Source organism: Trachymyrmex cornetzi, unplaced genomic scaffold (genome assembly GCF_001594075.2).
Source record: "Trachymyrmex cornetzi isolate Tcor2-1 unplaced genomic scaffold, Tcor1.1 scaffold56, whole genome shotgun sequence".
Classification (NCBI taxonomy): Eukaryota; Metazoa; Arthropoda; class Insecta; order Hymenoptera; family Formicidae; genus Trachymyrmex; species Trachymyrmex cornetzi.
Window position 1 is genome coordinate 1,180,175 of NW_017299871.1, and position 7,327 is coordinate 1,187,501.

Sequence of the window (7,327 nt, forward strand, 5' to 3'; positions counted from 1 at the left end):
GGGGGGGGGAGGCGCGTCGAACGTTTAGCACCCAGAAAAATCAACAGCAGTCTCAAAGAGCCTTTTCAAACAGAGTGTTACGCTGGCCGATTAGCGCTGCGATACTAACAATCGACGTTGCGAGAGAAAGGAGTGAAAAAAGAAGAACGAGCACGCGTGTACCATTCGATCGTTTCATGATCGAGGGCAAAAAAAGGATTTTTGACAATTGAATGAAATAAATAAAGAATACAAAAAGTTTACGGAAAGAGGCAAGAAGCTTGTGGGATCTTGATGACAAGCAAAGAGTTATTAAATCCGTTTAGAGACAAATTGCCTTCTCCGTTAAACAATGACTGTCCTGCATAAATGTTATACTAAAGTATCGGGTAAAGATTTAGCATAGAGTGTGTAAATAATGGAGGGATATATAATAAAAATAGAATAAAAATTACAATAAAGCTCGGAGATATCCGATGAGTTTGTCGAGTCGCGAAAAAAATCAAAGCCGGCAGTTTATCGTGATGATCGAGCCGAAGCGAAGGCTCGAACGCGAGACATCCGTGGCCGACACCCACGTAGGGTCACGAAGGAGGATGTCCCCCGTGCGCGAAACTGCATTCTCGGTGCCTACGATGTTTAAATAAACACCGCGGGTCCCCCCTTTTCCCTTCTCCGGCCCGTCTTTTCGGCCGGCACCTCCGCCGGCGCGGCTGTATCACTAATTTGTCCGTTCAAACAAAAAGCAATTTGTTACCCGGTTGGACTGACTCACGAACCGAGCGCGGTGCATACGGTCCAACTGTGGAGCGCGAAGGAGGACGGGGAGGAGGCGGGAGTGATGCTGCAGAGAAGAGAATCGGCAGAGGAAGAGAAAGAGGAAGAAGAAGAGGAGAAACGGAGAGAGGTGGAGGCTGATTTAAACCTGTCTGGCGGCCCGCTGCGCGCTTAACAACTGAAAAACAAACATGGCGCCGAGAGAGCGCATCGGCCAGCGGGAGCCCACGTATGTGCCGCGTGCGTACCGAGACTATAAAGTGCTTCTGGTACCCACCGGAACCCGGCCAGTCGAGTTCCAAAAGATTTCTCCTCTCCGCGAGAGGAGAATTTAAAAAAATACAGAGAGAGAAGAAAATGTCGGGAGATCCTGGAATTTTTTTCCATCTAGGCGGTCCTTTGTTACGATCGCCGGGAGAGAGAAGGGGAGAGAGAGAGAGAGAGAGAGCTCCTGAATCGCGTGCAACGACCTCACGAGAGAATATTAATTTATGTTTGAGACATTTTTAATATTTCCCTTTGGCCACGCAGAAAAGGATGCCGAGCGTGCGCGCGAGCAAGCGAGCGGAATTCCTATGTCGACGGGAATTCCCCCGTGTTGCTGTTGGCACGTCGAATATTTCCGTGGAAATTCGCGATATTTAAGAAATTGTTTCGTTCTTCCCCCACATCGAGGAAGGGCGAATCTTACTTTCGGATTCTCGATGCTTGCATCGCTTAAAAAGTCGAGCTATCGGAATGAATAATTTTCCTTCGCACCCGAAGAGAGACTTAGCGAAAAAAAAAAAAAAAAACAGATTTTTCGCTAAAGTTTTAAGAAGTTTGATGTCTTCTATAACATGCGATGGAAAATTTTATCTACTTACACCAGGGGTGTTAGCTTGAGGCCCGAAAGGATATCTCGTCCAATCGAGTTTCTCCTCCGTCGTAGTATCCAAGAGAACAACTGCAAACACAAAGAAAATGCGACGTTAGTAGTTTGAAATAACATCATAATAATCATAATAAATATTGTTCGTTTTTTCTTCCTTTCTAAATTACAAGATAAAAAATGTATCTTATAAAAAGCAGCGAAAAATAACTTTGGAGAATTTCCAAATTTCTTTTTTATATTTTTATCAACTCCCATGATGCAATTCCTTCAATCGCTTTATTTCAATACAATCGACACACCTATCAGAATAATTACACGCCACAATGTTACGTAAAAAAAAACAGTTTTACTGAAGTATCTAAAAATTTAGCCAGATGTAGATCTGAAAATAATTTTGTTAACCTAATTATGTAGGAGCCTCACAAACTAGTTGTTAGAAAATCAAAACCTTTTACAGCATTGCTCATCGTTATGTTTGAGTTTCCTACATAATTATTTTAATAATTCAACCAAATTATTTTCAGATCTGCATCTATCTAAATTTTTCGATACTTCAGCAAAATCATTCTTTCTTTGTACAATTACAGAAGGCGATACGAAATTCAAACAATAGTCAGACTTGACTGAGCTTATCTTGAGAAAGACAACAAGTATACGTGCCAAAGTCATCGTAAGGAAATCCACCCACCGAAGAGAGATGGGACTATAGGAGCACGTTCCCTCTGAAAATGGCGGATCGTTGAAAACGCGAGGGGTGAAAAAATACCGAGAGATGATAGGCAAGAGGAAGGAGGGAAAGAAAGGGAGAGAAAGAGAGAGACACGTAAGGTTGAGAAAAAAAAACGAGAAGACCCGCTATATCGGTGCATTCGCGCAAGAACCAAGTTCCGTGCTCTGTCCTGCCTCGTGCTCGTCGTGTAGAGGTGGCGGTGGTGATGTTGGTGGTAGTGGTCGTATCGACCGGGTCTGGGCCGCCACCAACCCTCGATTCTCCTCTCTCCCTTTCGTCGATCCATTCTTCCTCTCTTCGCCTCTCATCCACGCGCCCAGCACATTCCTCTCTTCTCCTCCGTCCATTCGTCTCTCTTCTTTTCGCCTCGTGTTCTTTGTACCTCCAGCACCTTTTCTCTTTTCAGCCTTGACAGCACGTCCGTCCTTCCTTCCTGTATCTCCTTTTCATCGTTCCTTTCTTATGTTCTTTCCCCGCCTTCCTTCCTCCCCTTTTGTTTTTATAGTCATTTAATTCTCCTCCTAGTTTTCCTCCATTTCGCGATATTCGTCTAAACCTACATTGAATTAGGTTGACTGATCTCTAATAACGACTGTCCTTAGAGTTCCTATTTGAATACCGGGTTTTTGAATTTCTAGACCAAAGCGCAACGCAAATGCGACACACTCATCCATTCATCTCCGACAGCACAGAATCTCAAAGGTGAAAACTGTGTGCTGTAAAATCCATTTTTGTTTATACCATTTTTTTGGACCCTTTCCCTTCCATTTCCTCGCCCATCGACCTCCCGCCCATCCCGCCACCGATTGAATCGACAGAGGCACTCGCGCGAACTGCAATTATCTCGCTGTATCCAGACCGATGCGGAGCAGAGTGTGAGCGACAGGTCGCGTGCTCAAAACAAAAAACAAAATTGTGCCGAATGTAACTTTGGGATTAATCTGGGACGAAGTTCTGGTCCAACAGAGACCTAAACAAATTTTTAGGCGATTCCAACCTAAATTGCAAAAAATAAAACTTTCTCTCTGTTGCTGTAACAATTTGGAATTTCTATCTAAATAAAAGGATGTATTGCACGGACGCTTCATGGGATACGTGTACCTATATTTTGGAATGCGCGAGAGTTTGATAACGGCGAGCATTAATATCGCAAAAGGGGGATACTCCATTTTAAGCCGAGGGATCAGTTACCCTCTAAGCCATATCATTGTGAAGAGTATCTCGCAGGAGTGGAGTTTGCACTGCAGCGTGCCGATCTAATTCGAGTGCTCTTGTGAAGAACTTGGAATATATAGGCACGCGCGTCTTCGCACAACCGAATTCACGGAGTAAGATCCGAGAGAGAGTTTGCTCCTTCCATATCGCCTTTATCGCTCCTAATAAACTTCGCAGAAAGCTTGGCGGATTGACCTCAGGATTATTCTCCAACACTGACGAGATTTACTCGGTGAATATCCGACTCAATCCGCGACGTTATATAATAATGTTTCTTCAAATTTGCATTTTAGACAGCGCCGTTTCCACCTTCTTGTCACGTGTTACGTCGAAGAAGATATCTATTTCTTGAAGGCCGAACGTACGAAGAAATGAATTATAGGATGAGACAAACCTCTCGGATCGATCTGACACTACGTGGTGACACGAATGAACTTGAGCCACGTAAGAAGAAGGTATGTCTCCGTATAGAAACTATCGAGTTTACTCTTAGCCATTTCCAATCTATACACATATAGCTATATCGTTGTACCACCAGCTGTGTAGGGTAATTCCGGGATAAGATAACTATAGTTACTAGCATAGATGACCGCGGAAAGAGATGTACTGAAGTACTCCGTAATAATTTCGACGAGCATGACTCTGGCAACAATTTCAATCGACTGTCATGACGTTTTAGTAACTATTCAACCGTATCACTATAGCGGCTATTAAAGGGACCGCAAGCGCTGGCCATTTTCCTCGTTTAAAAGGCTATAAAGGTTGCATTTCCTTTTATCCACGATCGATTGTAACGGTCGATTTGAAGTCAATTTTATGTTACTAAAAATTGAATACAAATTTTCTTTAGGAGAGAAAAAGAGAGAGAGAGAGAGAGAGGAGAAAGAACAAAATCAATCAAATTTTTATCAAACAAATATATAAAGCATAGAAGGATTTGGAACGTTCTATCTCTACAGACAAAAAATGGTTTTGCTGAAGTATTAAAAAATTTTGCTGGATACAGACCTGAAAAAATGGTTTTGCTGAAGTATCTAAATATTGTGCTAGATCCAGATGTGAAAATGATTTTGTTCGACTCAAACACGATGAGCAATTCTATAAAAGATTTAATATTCTATAGCAATCAGCTGGATCGTCTTACATATTTATTTTCCAGCTAAACTTTTAGAATCCTTCTCTCTTTCCGTGTACTGATCATACTTGTGTCATATTTTCACCGCGACTTCACTTTTGCTGCGAACACACGCTTTTTAATACGTCTTGATTTACGTAGTTTGACACTTATCCTTCGAGGGTTCATTTTAGAGCTAGCATAAATTTGAGAACTTTGATCGACTAATGGTGTACCTCGGGATTACCTCGCCACAAGTGCGTGGCATCACGAGGGAAAGATAACGGTGTGGTTTGAGGATTCGATGCTGGTCGACCGCATCTACGATGCGCGATCATCGGCGCGAAAAGAGAAAGTGCTTAGTGCAGCCGCCCGGCCCGGTAATGCCGGTATACGAGATGACGCGACGGCGGCGGCCGTTAAGTATCGTGCGTGCGACACGTGCATTATGCGCCTTCGCCTGTTGGACACGTGTCACATGACGCGAGCCACTCGCGGCGTGTGTCGCCGCGGAATGTCGAGAAGAGGAGCGGCGGGAATAAGAGGGGGGATCGAGGGGAACGACAAAAAAATTACGGACGTGCTCCCTCTCCTCCCTCTTTCTCTCTCGTGACTTGGATCGTAACCGAGGAAAATGCGATTACGTACGTTCGGTAAAAGCTTGCGGGTAAACGAACAGGAAGAAAATACGATGTCGCGACGCTGATCATCTCGCGGGCAATGCCAGCGCGATGTAACCGTTACTTTGCAGGATGTTCTGCGGTCGTTGGACGTAAGTAACGCGAACGTTCAAGTACACTTTATCGTATATCGGATAACTTTCCATAGTAATAAAAAAGTTTAGAAACGTGTAGCGCTTAAGAAAGTGATCAATGAATAACATGCTTCCAGTAGAAATTATTAAAGTTTAAGAATATATATAATTTTCCTAGACGAAAGTACCGTTTCCTTCAGATTCTATATTATCTATTCTAACTTTTGAAAATATACTCTAATTATTATATATAAATCCCGTGTTACTAAAATGTAAGTAAAATATATCACAAGACAATATCACGGACGCATCTATAGAAACTATTAATATCTAATTTTTCGATTCACCTTTTCTTCAAGAAGTAATAATATATTTTTATGCAAAGAGTTAGGAATAGAAATCGCGCAATTATCTCTAGGAAAATGATTTCCATTATAGTAAAAGAATTTTAATAACATGTATCGCTCAAGAAAATTATCAAATAAATCACGTTTCTAGTAAACGTTGAAATTGAAATTATTAAAATTGAAGAATAAAAAAATTTTCCTAGATATACTTGATTGATTCTGGAGACTTTCCTGCGATGCAAAGTTATTCTTTTCAAGAGCAAGATGAGGTCTGACAGTAGCTACACAATGAGATGCAAGGTGAAAGAGCACGCTCCGATTTGCGGCTGACATCCGAGAAAACAAGCTCATCCTGAAAGAGCATTCCCTTCCCGAATTCGACGCGATCGTGGATCGACAGCGACAAGCAGACAAGACAATCATACACGACTCGAGACAACTTCACTAGTTGTGGGAGGAAAGGCAGAACGGAGGGATGACGGGAGGTGAAAGGACACGGCGCAGAGCCCCTGTCTCGAATTACTATTCCCGCGTGTGTTTACCGACGAGCGGAAACGACTTAACGGGCAGGTCGCTCGTCGTGAAAACGACGATACATCCTTCCTTTTGCTCCATCCCGTTCTCGCAAACATTCTCATTCGTCGTCCATGTTCCACAGGGTGTCCCAAAAGGGGCAATAATTCGACAATTACGTTCCACATAACAACGATATATAATTTAAATCGAACTCTCAAACTTTACAATAAATAACAATAAAATTAAGGCTAATGCGAGTCAGCGCGGAAAAAGGTACGCATAAGTATTAATCCATGTATACTTCCAATTGGTAAATGATGTATATCCTTATTCCAAAATCTTGAATGTTTCTACTCTCTTTGAAGTCAGCAAGTTACATATAATTCAAAATCTAACTTGCTGATGATGACTCCAAAGAGAGTGGAAACGTTCAAGATTTTGGAATAAAGATATACACCATTTACCAATTGGAAGTATACATGGATTAATACTTATGCGCACCTTTTCAACGCGATCTTTCCTCTAGGAAAATCTTGTACGGCGACACGCTACATTTTTAAATTCCTTAACATGATCAAATGTACCTTGAGGAGTAACAATTTTTTTTCATAAAAATTCTATTACTACAGGAATATACCCTTGAAACCACGAAGTAAGAGGTGAAATTTTACAATCTACATATTTCTAAGTAATTGCTTTCGTTTGACGGAAACTCTTACTTTTCAATGCTAAGTAACTTTTAATCACACGAAATTTTCAGCATAGAGATCGTCTAAAACTATTTTGGAGGCGTCCTGTATGCACGCTCGCAACATGCATAGATCTTTCTCTCCGTAAGTGTGCGTGCACGTACGTGTGTACGAGTGTATGTGTGTGCGTGTGTAACCGATGTACAACGTGGTCCCGCGAGAGGTACCGAATTTAAATTTCAAATTTGGAGCGTGTCGCAGGGTGTGACGGTATGCATAGCGTTGCCCGCCGACTCTAACTCACTCCACCGATGGTGCGTCTTCGGCTCCTC

At 42.3% G+C, this 7,327-nt stretch overlaps 1 protein-coding gene across 4 annotated transcripts in view; it reads right to left on the bottom strand.

The window, feature by feature from the left end:
* Positions 1 to 7,327, bottom strand: part of Eph (Eph receptor tyrosine kinase) — a 62,672-nt gene that overhangs the window by 37,432 nt on the left and 17,913 nt on the right. For all 4 annotated transcript variants that reach the window (XM_018514957.1, XM_018514956.1, XM_018514955.1 and 1 more), the window contains exon 2: positions 1,623 to 1,702. The gene's annotated coding sequence lies outside the window, so the exon portion shown is untranslated. The remainder of the gene's footprint in view (positions 1 to 1,622; positions 1,703 to 7,327) is intronic.